The sequence below is a fragment of the Manis javanica genome, chromosome X (genome assembly GCF_040802235.1).
Source record: "Manis javanica isolate MJ-LG chromosome X, MJ_LKY, whole genome shotgun sequence".
Lineage (NCBI taxonomy): Eukaryota > Metazoa > Chordata > Mammalia > Pholidota > Manidae > Manis > Manis javanica.
In genome coordinates, this window is record NC_133174.1 from 30,564,306 (window position 1) to 30,577,863 (window position 13,558).

A 13,558-nucleotide genomic window follows, 5' to 3' on the forward strand; every position below is an offset into this window, starting at 1 on the left:
ATAAATGGATTAAGTTATCCAATCAAAAGACACAGAATAGCTAAATGGATAAAAAACAAGATCCAAACAACATGATGCTTAGGAAACTCATTTTAGTTTTAAGGACACAAACAGAATGAAGTAAAGGGATGGAAACAGATATTCCAAGCAAATGATAACCAAAAAGAAAGCAGGGATAGCTATACTTACATCAGACAAGATAGTCTTTAAGCTAAAAATGGTCACAAGAGACAAAGAACATCATTATATAATGAAAAAGGAGTCAGTTAATAAGATACAACAATCATAAATATTTATGCATCCAACATTGGAGCTCCTAAATATATAAACCAAAACTAACACAACTTAAAGGAGGAATAAACAGCAGGACAATCATAGTTGAGGACTTTAATACTCCATTTTCAACAATAGATAGATCATCCAGAGAATCAATCAAGAAACAGGAGATTTAAAACACTTAAGACCAAATGGACTGCACGGATATATACAGAACATTTCACGCAGCAGCAGCAAGATACATACTCTTCTCAAGTGCACAGGGTGCCTTTTCTAGGATAGATCATAAGGTAGGCCACTAAACTAAGTCTCAACAAATTCAAAAAGGTAGAAATTATATCAAGTATTTTTTATAGCCACAATGGTATGAGTTAGAAATCAATAACTGGAGGACAGCTAGAAAATTCTCAAATACATGGAAACTAAACAACATACTCCAACCTACAGACCAAAAAACAAATTAAAAGTGAAAAAAAATATCTTGACATACAAAAATGGAAACACAGCATAAAGAAAACCAATGGGATACAGCAAAAGCAGGTCTAAGAGGGAAGTATGTAGCAATAAACTTTCAAGAAAAAAGATATTAAAAAAAACAACCTAACTTTATACCTCAAGGAACTAGCAAAACGAACTAAGCCCAAAATTAGTAGAGGAAGGAAATACTAAGTATTAGAGCAGAACTAAATGAAATATAGAATACGAAAGCAACAGAAAAGATTAACAAAACTAAGTTGGTCCATTAAAAAGATGACCCCCCCCAAATAAAAGAGGCCATGAAATCAGAAATGAAAAAGGACACATTACAAATAATACTACAAGTACAAAGGATCATGAGACTGCTATGAAGAATTATATGCCAACAAACTGGACAACCTAGAGGGAGCAGATAAATTCCTAGATACATACAACCCACCATGACTGAATGATGAAGAAACAGAAAATCTGAACAGATCGGTAACAAGGAGATTGATCAAGTCATCAAAAACCTCCCAACAAAGAAAAGCCAGGACCAAATGGCTTCCCAGCTGAATTTAAACATTTAAAGACAAATTAGTGCCAATCCTTCTAAAGCTCTTCCAAAAAAATTGAAGCGGGAACATTTCCAAACTCATTTTATGAGGCCAGCATTATGCTGATACCAAAGTCAGATAAGGGCACTAGAAGAAAACTATTGGCCAATATCCCTGAAGAACAGAAATGAAAAATTCACAACAAAATACTAGCAAACAAAATTCAACAACACATTAAAAGGATTATACACCATGTTCAAGTGGGATTCAACCCTGTGATGCAAGAATGCTTCAACATATGCACATCAATGAATGTGATACATCATAATAATAGAAAATAGCAATCATCTCTCAACTGATGCAGGAAAATCATTTGACAAAACTCAACATTCACTAATGGTTTTTAAAAACTCTCAACAAATTGGGTATTGAAGGAATGTACCTCAACACAATAAAGGCATGTAAGAGAAGCCCACAGCTAATATCATATTCAACATGAAAGGCTGAATGCTTTCCCTCTAGGATCAGGAGCAACACAAGGGTGCCCATGTTCACCACTCCTACTCAACATATTACTGGAAGTCCTACTGAGACAAGAAGAAGAAATACAAGGCATCTAACTTAGAAAGGAAGCTGTGAAATTCTCTGTAGATGACATGATCTTGTATACAGAAAATCCTAAAGACTCCACCAAAAAAACTGTTAGAATAAAAGAATTCACTAAAGTTGCAGGATGAAAAATCAACATATAAATATCAGTTGTATTTCTATACACTAACAATGAACTATTTGAAAGAGAAATAAACAATCCCATTTATAATAGCATAAAAAAGAATAAAATACAAGAAATAAAAGGAGGTGAATGATCTATATACTGAGCATGATAAAACACTGAGGAGCAATATCACAGAAGACACAAAAAAATTGAAACATTTCCTCGGTTCATGGATTGGAAGAATTAATATTGTTAAAAATCCATACTATCCAAAGCAATCTACAGATTCAATAAAATCCCTATCAAAATACCTATGCCATTTTTCACAGAACTAAAACAAATAATCTTAAACTTCGTATCGAATGATAAAAGATCCCAAATAGCCACAACAGTCTTGAGAAAGAAGAATAAAGAAAGATGGAGGTATCATGCTCCCTGATTTGAAAATATATCACAAAACTATAGGAATCAAAACAGTAAGGAATCAAAACTGGCAAACAAACAAACAGACCAAAGGAACAGAATCCAGAACACAGAAATAAACCTATGCATATAAGGTCTACTAATATTGGCATGGCAGCCAAGAAAACTCACCACAGAAAAGATGTCTCTTCAATAAATGGTGCTGGAAAAACTAGATATTCACATGTAAAATAATGAAACTGAACCCTTACCTTATGCCACTGACAAATATGAACTCAAAATGGATTAAAGACTTAAATGTAAGACCTGAAACCATAAAACTACAAGGAAACAAAGGGAAAAAGCTCTTTGACACTGGTTTTGGTAATGATTTTTTTGGATATGACTCCAAAAACACAAACAACAAAAGAACAAATAAGTGGGATTACATCAAACTGAAAAGCTTCTGCACTGCAAAAGAAATGATCCACTGTATGAAAAGGCAACCTAAGGAACAGGAGAGTGTATCTGCAAGCCACATAACTGTTAAGGGATTAATATCCAAAATATACAATGAACCAATAGCAAAAAATAACAAAATTTAAAAATGGGTAATGAACCTGAGTAAACAATTTTCAAAAGAAAACACACAAATGGCCAATGGGTGCATGAAAAGGTGCTCAACATCACTAATCATCAGGGAAATGCACATCAAAACCACAATGAGCACACATCTCAACAAACAAAAAGCAAATAATCCAATTAAAAAATGGGGAGAGGAGATGAACAGACACTTCTCCAAAGAAGAAATTCAGATGGCCAACAGGCACATGAAAAGATGCTCCACATCGCTAATCATCAGAGAAATGCAAATTAAAACCACAATGAGATATCACCTCACACGAGTTAGGATGGCCACCATCCAAAAGACAAACAACAACAAATGTTGGCAAGGATGTGGAGAAAGGGGAACCCTCCTACACTGCTGGTGGGAATGTAGATTAGTTCAACCTTTGTGGAAAGCAGTATGGAGGTTCCTCAAAAAACTAAAAATACAAATAACATTTGACCGAGGAATTCCACTCCCAGGAATTTACAAGAATGCAGGAGCCCAGTTTGAAAAAGATATATGCACCCCTATGTTAATCGCAGCACTATTTACAATAGCCAAGAAATGGAAGCAACCTAAGTGTCTATCAGTACATGAATGGATAAAGAAGAAGTGGTACATATACACACTGCAATATTATTCAGCCATACGAAGAAAACAAATCCTACCAGTTGCAACAATATGGATGGAGCTAGAGGGTATTATGCTCAGTGAAATAAGCCAGATGGAAAAAGACAAGTATCAAATGATTTCACTCATCTGTGGAGTATAAGAACAAAGAAAAAAACTGAAGAAACAAAACAGCGGCAGACTCACAGAACCCAAGAATGGGCTAACAGTTACCAAAGGATAAGGGACTGGGGTGGATGGGTGGGAAGGGAGGGATAAGAGGATAAAGGGGCATTACAATTAGCATACATAATGTAAGAGGGAAGCATGGGGAAGGCAGTACAGCACAGAGAAGCAGTGATTCTATAGCATCTTACTACACTGATGGACAGTGACTGTAATGGGGTATGTGGTAGGGACTTGATAATAGGGGGAATCTAGTAACCACAATGTTGCTCATGTAAGTGTATATTAATGATATCAAAATAAAAAAAAACCCACAATGAGCTATCACTTCACACCTGGTAGAATGTCTATTATCAAAAAGAACAGAGATAACAAATGCTAGCAAATGTGTGGAGAAATGGGAACCCCTGTACTCTGTTGGGACTGTAACCTGGTGTAGCCACTGTAGAAAACAGGATGGAAGTTCCTAAAAAAATTAATGAATAGAAGTACCAAATGATTCAGCAATTCTACTTTGGGGTATATATCTGAAGGAAATGAAATCACTCTCTGGAAGAGATTTCTGTAACCACCATTTCACTGCAGCATTATTTACAATAGTTAAGACATGGAAACACCTAAATATCCACTGACAGATGAATGGATAAAAAAATGTTATATATTTATATACATACCCATACCCACACAATAGACTATTAGCCAAAAAAAAAAAAAAAAAAGGAAAGGAAATTTCTTCCATTTACAACAATATGGACGAACCCTGAGGGAATTATGCTAAATGAAATGCCAGACAGTGAAAGAGAAATACTGTATAATCTCACTTATATGTGGAATCTAAAAAAAAAAATCAAACTCATAAAGATAGTAGACTGGTGGTTGCCAGGGGCAGGGCAGGGGGAAGGGGAATGGATGAAGGTGGTTAAAAGGTACAAACTTCCAGTTTAAGATGAATAAATTCTGGGGAAGTAATATACAGCATGGTGACTATAGCTATCAAAACTGTATTATATATTGGAAAGATATGAAGCAAGGCCATCTTAAAAGTCCTCAACATACAAACACAAAAGTATGATGTAACGTGACAGATCTGTTAACTAGCTTTATTGTGGCAATCACTTCACAATATATATGGGTATCAAATCATCACGTTGTACAGCTTAAACTTAAATTTCAACAATGTTATATGCCAATTCTACTGCAACAGAGCTGAGGGAAAAGGAAGTTAAGCATACTGAAACAGAGACAATCAGGGGATAAATAGGAGACTGAGACCTGGTAACTAATTGTGCAGCACTGGAAAATCATTTTCTATCTCAAATTCTTTGCAAAAGGAGGAGGCTGAAGTAGATGAGTGCTTCCCGAATTGACCTCCACAGGATGTTAGAAGGTGTATTCAAAAACAATGCTGTGATCAACTACATGTAAGAAATGCTGCCTTAAGGCTAAACAGGTTTATTCTAAGACTTTTCAGTGCCTTAAAAATGCTAATTAGCAACATGACAAAAGTATAGTCTTTCAATGTATGTGGCTACATAATCCTTTCTGTCAGCCATCAGTATTTCTCAGGAGTACTACACTTTGGAGCTCAGTGTGGGCAACTAAGCAAGATAACTTGTAAAAGCCTCTTGCTGCTCTGAAATTTCCCTATTTTCTAACAAGTTATTAATTTGTATGGAACAAAATTAACAGAAAGTAAGCCAAGAAGGCAGTCAAGGGGGGCTAGACTGTCAGAGAATTTTGGAATCAAAAGGAACTTTGGAAATCACCCCACCATTTATTTCAAGCAGCAAACATTCCCAAAAAATCTTATGCGGAATACCAATATAGAACATGGGCCAGGGCTAAACTCTTCCGTAAAAACTGACATAGAGGGCTGTAGGGGCCCCCCGCTGAGATTTTTCCTTGAGGCAGCTAGATACACCTCCTTAGAACCGTACCAGCACAGGAAGCAGTGTGAAATCCAGTGCCCCCTGACCCTTCTGATGAAGCCATTCTAGGAAGGCTCACGGAAAGAGCTGGAACTTGCATATTTACAGGAAGGTTCTTCACCCTTCCCAAGAACTGTCTCAATTTTAACTGTAACCCCTTCAAGTCAGATAAATAAGCATTATGCAAAGAGAATTATAAAACCATTCTTACTCTAGGAAAAAACCTTAAGAAAGTTAATGTACTATATGCAATCCCTGTGTAAATGAGAAGCCATGAAAGAGTTAAGCAGGAGAGTCATATGGCTAAATTTAGATTTTAGGAAGCCATCTCTGGCAGCTGGAGCCAAAGATTTGACTCGTGGTACAGTGATAGAGTACAGTGCTATCAGAGATGCCTGGTCAATCTGGCAGGACTTCTTGTATTTTGTTTATTCATTAGTATTTAATAAAGTATTTTTGGAAAGAATTGAGCCATTCTCAGTTGTGTCAGGGGACCCACAAGGAAAGGGCTGTCAGGCATGGGCCAGGATTTTCTGAGAGGACTTGCCTATGCAGAGGTCAGCGTGGTGGAAAAAGAGCCATCCAAGGCAGCTCTCTACCAGGGCAAGATGAAGCCCAGGAGGAAAAAGATCAATACCGCCTGTCAGCTGCCTCACCTAGTGTGCTAGCAGTAAACTGCCAAATATCAGAATCTTCTTTTAAAGAAAATAATTTCCTTGCAGAGATATGGGGTTCAAGGCCTACTGCCTATATCAGCCCCAAACCCTGAACTACTCCAGCCCCAGGTTACCTCCCTGCTTCTTCTGATGTCCAGGTTTAGTTTGGTCTTTCCACTCTGATCCCCTGTTGCTCTATTCTCTTTTTTTCAGCTGGGATCTGTGTGTTTTCTTGTTGTTATACATCTCTAAACAGGAGGATCTGTCAATCTGGATTCTCAGGTTCCCACCCCCAAACTAAACATTACTTCTACAACAATGGCAACACACTTAAAAAACAACTACTCTATTACTACTACTACTACCATAAAGCAGCTTTTAGACATTAGGATTTACCCAGCCTGGTACTGAACACTCTCCATAACCAGGTTCAACCTTCCTTAACAGTTACACCACACTCTAACCAAACTGGCCTCTATTCACCCCTTAAATCTGCCTTTAACTGTTTTGAACTCTATGCCCCTGCTCTTGTCCTCTGCATTATCTACACCTCCTAAAATTCCATTCAATCTTCAGTATCTGTAGTGAAGCCTTTCCTCACTACCTGAACAGAAAGTAAGCTTTTTCCTTTGAACCCTCATACAATATGGAATTTAAACATTATCTCATATAGATATACATACATTACAGTATCTCTCAGACTGTCCAACTCTTGAAAGGTAAGCAATTTGTCTTCTATATCCATGGTCAGCTTGTGTAGGGCACTAGATCATTCCCAATGAGGGTTCTAGGGGCCCACACAAACCACTTAGGGGAAGCTCTCATACCAAGAGTGTTCAGGACACATTACCTTTGCCTGTTTCCCTTAGTATAGATCAGTGCATCAAACTCCAGTCATTTACATTCCATCTTAATCTTAGGATTTTTGCTAAATGCATTTATTGTCTACACGTACTCACTAAATGTTTCTTTCAGTTAAGTCAATTTTTTATTTTTTACTTCACTATCCACATTAGCCTTGTCCTATAGTGTATGAAAGCATGTATTTGATATGTTTTCTAATGCATACAAAAATGCATAACTATTAAAGTTCTAGAACTTTGTCAAGGTTCCCTCTAGTTATTTTGCATATCATAAGCAGTATGCTTTGTGTAACACTGTTCATTCCTGTCTTCAGTCAATTCAAAAGTATCTAGTGTCTTTTACTTGCCAAGCACTGTTACTTGTTCTGGAGGACAGTTGTTCTCAACTAGTAGTAATCTTCCCCCCAGGGGACATTTTGGCAATGTCTAGAGATATTTTTGTCACAACTGGGAAGGGTTCTACTAGCATCTAGTGAGTTAAAGCAGGGATGCTGCTAAACACGCTATTATGCACAGAATAGCCCCCCACAACATAGCATTATCCAGTCCAAAAGAACAGTGGGGTCAAGGCTGAGAAAATCTGCATAAGCAAATCAGGGGCAAAACAAGAGAGAAATTTTTTGCTTTTTTGGAGCTTATAATCTATGAACAGAATGCTACAGATGATCTCTGTTCCAGTATAGTCAATAAGATTCATTAGTCTACAGTTTTCAGGATTTCTTTTCTGTTGTTTATTTCTCATATATGGAAGGCATCCTGGCACTGAGCAGATTTCCCCTTAAATAATAGCAGGTTATATACATCCAACAGGTCAGAGTATGGGCTTTGCCACCACACCATACCAGGGTCAGAGACCTGCCCTGGCAATTACTATCTGACCTTGGGCAAGTCATTCAACCTCTTTAAGCCTCAGTTTCCTCATCCATAATGGAGTTAGACAGGCTTTGATGGAGCCTTACATGAGGACTGTTAGAATAGTTCTTGAGAACGATAAATGCACAGTAAGCAGGACTCTGAGGGCAACAAAGATTTTCCCTTCCAAAATGTCTTGGTTCAATCTAGTTATGGGGGTTCATTTTCTGGTTGGTCAATCTGGTTCAATACATTAAGTACAACTATTACTACTTAAGACAGAGGATAGTATAATGTATATTTTATGAGCTGAATTTATAAAAATAAAATTTGATTTTAAAGGTTTAGCCTCAGCTGCATGTACTCGTTAAGTTTGGAATGTGGGCTGTCCATCCCTTAACAGCCTCCTTTCCCATTTTGGATGTCCCTTTCATGCACTTGCCCCTCTTTTCCCGGCCTTTCAGGGAGAATCGTAGCCTAAAAACTCTTAATCCTGGTAGTGGTTGCTCTTCCAGTAACCCTCTGAGATTCAATTATATCTAGTCTTTATTAGTTTTGAAGCATCGCAGGCTGCATTTTAATTTGTAGAGAAGCACTTCAATGGTGCAATGGTGGCTTTAGTTTTCAGCCACATGGCTCTCTCCTGGCAGGTTACGTCAATCACTTTGCTGTCCTCTGCTGTGCTCAGATACACCATTTCATTAATTTCTGGTCACCCAACTAAAGGCTTTGCCAGTCCTAGTCTCCCACTCTTCCCCAAGCTCCGCCTAATTTTTAAAGGTATGAAGGCCTAAGGGCCCTGCGGCATACTCTAGAGAGGACATGGAGTCCATTTTTTCCTTACGGTGTTTTGTAAAGCCCCAGTTCTCTTCAGTTCCCTACGGGCTCTTCTGTAAGATATGGGTTTATTCTCCGAGGTTTCTGAGCACTTCCCCTCTGCATCTTCTCCACGTCCACATCTTTCAAAAAGTAAGGATTCAACTAGTATATGTTGTATAGCTATAACAATAAGGCAGTTTCACGTGCATCATCTTATCAGTGCTTGCAACAGCCTTCTGAGATAGGTACAATGATAGCTCTTGATAAATGATGAAACTAAATTTCCAAGAAATCAACTCACTCACATTTACATAATTAGTAAGTAGAAGCATCCCAGGATTACTGTTTTTAACTTATCAACATATTTACATCAAAAGTGCTCACATTATACCTGTATATCTCAATGATTTCACAAACACACCTGTCTACCTGGCATCCAGAACACATTCCAGGATTTTAATTTAGGGTTTCTGAGCTCTTTCAATCATGTGTGTAGTCATTCTACAAATACTTACTGCTTGCTATATTTTAGTCGTTTTGCTAAGCACTGAGGATCTGATGGTGAATAAGACTGATGTGACCCCTGCCTTAATAGAGCTTCGAGGCTATAGGGGAGTAGGCATAACCTTTTTAAATTATACATAAAGGAAATTAAGGTAGTAGAGGAATTTTAAAAACTTCAGTATGGTTTTGATACAGCCAGCAAGAGAAAAGAGGTTGGAGACAGAGACAAATGGTCAAATCATACAAAGCTTTACTGGGGGAAAACTTTAGATTTTACTCTAAATGTAGTGAGAAATCACTGAACAATACCCCTGTGTTCATAAAACAAGCTAGTCCCAAAGAGCTTACTTGATTCTTCAGTTATCCTAACCTTCAGGTACTTAATATTACTTGTGCCCTTCGCTTCATTAGGCCTCTTACCCTCAATGTCTAAATATAACTGACATAAAGGCTTGAGAAATATATATTTGTAATATATAAATATTATGTACTGATGTAATAATTCTAAAATTAATATTATAAAAAATCAAAATATCATTTTACCAAGTAATTTACAGTATTAATACATGTACTGTATAAATATTTATAGATGCTGCCAGACATTGCTAATTTCCTTTGATACTTACCTTTTAGAATCTGGACAGCAAAGTTAGGCAGTTATGCCAATGAAGAAAGTACACTTTGTTTCAGTCTGTTCTCCACACTTAATCCTTGGATTTGGGTCTATTTCCTAACAGAAAAAGTTTATTCCAACCACAGTAACATTTCAATTATCATTTCCATCCCAACAAAACACAAAACCCAGTTTTGACCTTTCCCCTAACTTCCACAATTCCAAATGCCTAAGAGAAATCTATGCCTGGATACCATGCTACCACCTGAAACTGATCTGAAACCAGGTGTTTTCTCCACCACATATGTAAAGTAGCTTCCCCTCTAAATTCGTTATGAATGGTATCTTCATTACCTCATTCAACTCAAGTGTTGTGGGATATCATTTTAAGATATTTAAAGTTGTGTTCCTCCAGAGAGTTCACTTTTTCCCTCCTTTCTCTACTCTCTACCTACCACGTCCCCCTCAAGTAGGTAAGCCATTCTGTGCTCATAGCTTCAAATTAAAGATAAGCTTGGGTGAGAAAAAGAGGCATAAGTTTTTCCCAACTTTGTCTTCCAAGGTACATGGGGGAAAACGAAAGGCCTTTTAGCAGAGACAATATGATTGAAGAAAATAATGAGAGCAAGGGTTCTTCTTCAATCCCATCTACTCATATTCCCCACCCCCAGGCTACAGAGACTCCCCTGGGCTAAACAGAGGAGAGAAGGCAGTGGGGTCTAGGATAGAAGGGCCAGACCCAAAGGGACTAAACATTCAAAATGATGGGCCATTTTTAGTGAGGAGACCCTGGGGAGTGGGTTTAGCATCAGCAGACCATAAAGCAAGCATGTGAACAGAATCTTTCCTGGTGGTACATGGTGAGGGCTTCTCTTGGGCAGTAATCCTCCTCTTGCTGATGACCTCCTGCTAGAAGGATGCCTATCCCTGCCTGAGGTTTCATTTGGTCTCCATCCAATTTGCCTCATACAGACAGACAGCTGTCTTTGTACCCTCCCTGGACCATAAGCTTTGAAGGAGGACAGCCCTGGACACTCCATGGGGGTGATGAGGGCAAGCCCTGTACTGGGAATTAGCAAGGTGAGGAAAGGAGGGGTAGGCACTAGTAACCACTGACCTGATTTCTCACACCACAGACGAGTTTTGCATGCTTTTCGATCTTGATGTAAGTGGAACCACATGTATACTTTCCTCTTTCACTCAACTTCATGTTTGTGCATTTCATCTATATTGTTGCACGTGGCTGTAGTACATTCATTCTCACTACTAACTCCATGTTAGGTATATATCCCTCTTTATTCATTCTACCACTGATGGACATTTAGGTTGTTTCCAGTGTAGAGAAAATAGTAAAACATATTCCACTACATGGATTTATAACTGACAGTATTCTTAGCTCAATCTAACATACCAATCAGTAAGAACTACTCATTCTTCCTTTGCTCTAATAACTGACCCCAGCCTTTCCACACTCACCATTCCAAAATCTAAACATATTTCTTCAAGTTGACAATAAGCTTCCCAAGGACAGGAAATATCTTAATTCTTCGGATCTGTCATAGGATATATGTTTAATATGTATTCAAGGAATAGTTATCATACATGTGTAATCACTACTATCAAAGTGATCACTAACTTTTAATGTAGAAATGTAAGTGGCATTCTGATATAAAGTCTGGGGATTTTTTGAAAGCATCCCATTTTAGATCTCTTAGCATATGAAATGTCATGTCCCTAAGATATTATCTAAATACTAAAAGAGCCTAGCATTAAATGCATACCTCTCCTCACCTGTAGTATGGAGCTCAGAGGGAGAAAATACAGAAATAGGAGTGAAAGGAATAGATAGATGCTGGTGGGATATTTGAATGCAGGGCCCCATCAACTCATAACTTCGGTATCATCAGGAGAAACTGAGAACCTAGGCTTTTAGCATAACAACTCCTGAGAGCAAGAGCAGCCAATAACAGTGCTTTTTTAGATTATATATATTAATTCCTTTAATCTTTACAATCTTATGAGTTAGGTATAGTGGTATCATTAGTACTAGAGGCAGAGATAAGTAATCTGATGCAGAGTAGTTAAGCAATTTGCCCAAAATGATAAGTTTATAAAGTGACAGAGCTAAGAATCTAACCCAGGCAATCTGGCTTTCATATTTTTGACTGGGTGGGGGTAGGGGTGGGAGGATTTCTTCCTCCAAATGGGGTGAGAGTTCTACAACTTAAACCAAAAATTACACTGATCTGTGAGCATGTGTAAGTGTGGCTATATGTAAAACAATTAACATATGATTAATATATTCTAAATAAAGCTTTTCACCCATTAAAAAGGATGAGAGGAAGGATTATTACAAAGGGATAGGAGAAAACTTTTTGGTGTGATAAATTACTCATCTTGATTGTGATGACAATTTCGTGGGCATATACACAAAAAATTATCCAATTGTACACTTTAAATATGTGCATGTATGCCAACTGTATAGCAATTATACTTCAACAAAGCTAAATGCAAAAAGGATGAAACATCTATAGACAAGCCAATTAAAAAAAAGGGCTACCTACAATGTACTGAGTGAAGAAAAAAATATGTTCATAATTTGGTAAATACATATAAACATATATGTAAACACACACACACACACACACAAATATCTGTAGGGTTTTTTTTAAGCCTGAGGTAATGCATAGTGCATTCATTGAGGCCTTTGTTAACAGGCAGATGACTGAGCCACCTTGAAGCAGATCCTCCAGCTCCTCTTGCTCAACATGATGTTTGTGAGGTGCATCCACACTGCTGCATGGAGTTATAGTTCATTCACACTGACTCTTGTTGGATATATATTCTTATTAATGTATTCATTTTACTATCGATGGACATTTGTGTTGTCTCAAGTTTAGGTTTCTCACAAATAGTGCTGCGAACAGTCTTATATGTGTCTTTTTATGAACCTATATACCCATTTCTGTTGTGTGTGCCTAGAAGTGGAATCACTGAGCCACGGGATACCTATATTCAGCTCTACTCATCACTTGGTAAAGTTTTCCAATGTTTGTACCAATACAGAGTCTCAGTAGCAGTGTAGCAGAGCAGCTGCTCCACGTTCTCGTAGACTCAGTTCATCTTTTTCATCTGCCATTTCAGTGGGTGGTAGTGTTTTGCATTGTGCATTCTGATGAATGATGAAGTTGAACACCTTTTTGCATGTTAATTGGCCATCTGGCCATCTTTTGTGAATGCGTGTGTCCCAGCTTTTGTCCATTTAAGCAAATGTTACTTTCAAGATCAGCAAAATGCCATGATAATTTTCTAAACTAATGAGTTTTCTGTGGTATTGTGAAAACAATGCCTTTGGCCAACAGAACAGAGTCATCAAAAAGAAGCAGAAAGAACTAATATGGAGGGATATGATTAGGTGCCTTTTCTAAACCTAGAAATGTTTGGAAAACAGAAACAAGAAACGCAGTAAGGCAGCAGGAACCCTCAACGTAGGAACAAGCCAAAAAGGGAGA

General features: G+C 37.7%; 1 protein-coding gene across 2 annotated transcripts in view; it reads right to left on the reverse strand.

Moving 5' to 3' along the window:
• Nucleotides 1–13,558, reverse strand: part of PRRG1 (proline rich and Gla domain 1) — a 134,511-nt gene that overhangs the window by 76,115 nt on the left and 44,838 nt on the right. The window contains exon 2 of one of the 2 annotated variants that reach the window (XM_073228092.1): nt 10,060–10,163. The exons of the other annotated variant lie outside the window; for it this stretch is intronic. The gene's annotated coding sequence lies outside the window, so the exon portion shown is untranslated. The remainder of the gene's footprint in view (nt 1–10,059; nt 10,164–13,558) is intronic. 2 annotated transcript variants of the gene reach the window in all.